Below are 1,512 nucleotides of genomic sequence, written 5' to 3' on the forward strand. Positions count from 1 at the left end.
TCAGGTATGTTACGATTCCACCCAGCAGCCCTCTCTATCTCATCCATCCTAGTAGAAGTTACACACCTTCCCAACAGTGCCCTCATGTCTCCCACAGCTAAATTAATACCTTTAGTTAAGGAGTCCACTACATTCAACCACTTACTTCCTCCTTCTGTGAGGGGAGGGAGTTTGTCCACTAACGCCTGCACATCACCTAGCGCAAGAGGTTTATAACGTATCTGATTTCCTGCCTGCAGAAGGGGAAATGAACCAGTACTTAACGATGGATCCACGTTTTCAACAGGGATAGAAGCGTGATCTGGTGGTGGAAGAGCTGCCGACAAATCAGAAGTAATTCGTATTGCTTGTGGCCAAAAAGGATTCTGTACGTGTGTCTGAGGCGTGGCAGGCAATTGGTGAGTACAGGTGAGCGGGTTTTGAGACAACCCTGCACGATTCCTCCAACCCTGCAGACCCACAAGCAGGCCCTCTCCATCATGAGAGCTGTCAGAGGGAGATGCTGAGGATGCAAAGAGGGAAGAAGTGTGCAAATCAGGGTGTCCTGAGGGATTAACAGACTGACTCCACCCATCTTTAATTACCCATTGCTGCGTGCTGTTTATATTTCCTTCACCCTCTGTTTGGAATGGTGTACTGATGGACTGTGTAAAACACGGCTTCATTCCTGGTGCCACAAGTAGTTTTGTTTTAACTGGGTTGGATGACTCCCCCCTCAGCTGCGAGGGGGTGTCAGTGACCTCCCCCACCTGTAACGTTCCATCTTTTATGTGATATATGGGGTACATTCCTGTAGGGGGATGTTCTGACTGATTGCCACTTGGGTTATAAGGAGGGGGATCTGAACTACCCATTTCCTCACTCTTTGTTCTAGGCTGCTCCACCAGTTGCTGTTTTCTCAACAAATGGGACGAACCCTGTGCCACAAAGACCAATTTCAACCACTCTTTTCTTTCATAAATAACCTCCCTCATTAACTTTCTGTATTTACTTTTATGCAAGGCATTTGCCTCTCTCTTTTGCTTGTCAAATTTATCCTCATCACTCGAGCACTCTTTAATTTTATCCCACATCAAAGATATCACATCTTGTTTCTCTTCTGCATTATTTTCTATTTTTTGTAATTTTTGCACGAGAGCCTTTTTTAGCTTTTTATTATATTCCAGCATCTCTAGTGCCTGTCTCACAATTTCCACTTGCTCTTTTACCGGTTTAAAACTTTCTTGCTCACACTTTTGTAACATTACACGCTGCACCTCTGTGTCCATTCTCTCAGGAAGTTCAAACAAACAGTACACGTCTTTTTTTATTGTCACTGGAAAATTCTGGAACTTTTTTTCTTCTTTTTTTTTTTTTTTCTGGAACTTTTTTCCTACACATTCATACTGTGGTCTTATATTTGACAAAGACACAAACAACAAAATAAACAAACAAGATACTGACCACTTATTTCAGCATTCACGCAAAACACAGACGCCAGAAATATTCACAATGGTCACCCTTGAAAATGTT

General features: G+C 43.0%; 1 long non-coding RNA gene across 1 annotated transcript in view; it reads right to left on the bottom strand.

Moving 5' to 3' along the window:
* Positions 1-527: 527 nt before the first annotated feature.
* The window catches only part of LOC119430304, a 10,601-nt gene continuing 9,616 nt past the window's right edge, over positions 528-1,512 (bottom strand). The window contains exon 4 of the long non-coding RNA XR_005187899.1: positions 528-667. This is a non-coding gene — a long non-coding RNA (uncharacterized LOC119430304). The remainder of the gene's footprint in view (positions 668-1,512) is intronic.

This window comes from Nematolebias whitei, chromosome 2 (assembly GCF_014905685.2).
Source record: "Nematolebias whitei isolate Nwh7 chromosome 2, NemWhi1, whole genome shotgun sequence".
Lineage (NCBI taxonomy): Eukaryota > Metazoa > Chordata > Actinopteri > Cyprinodontiformes > Rivulidae > Nematolebias > Nematolebias whitei.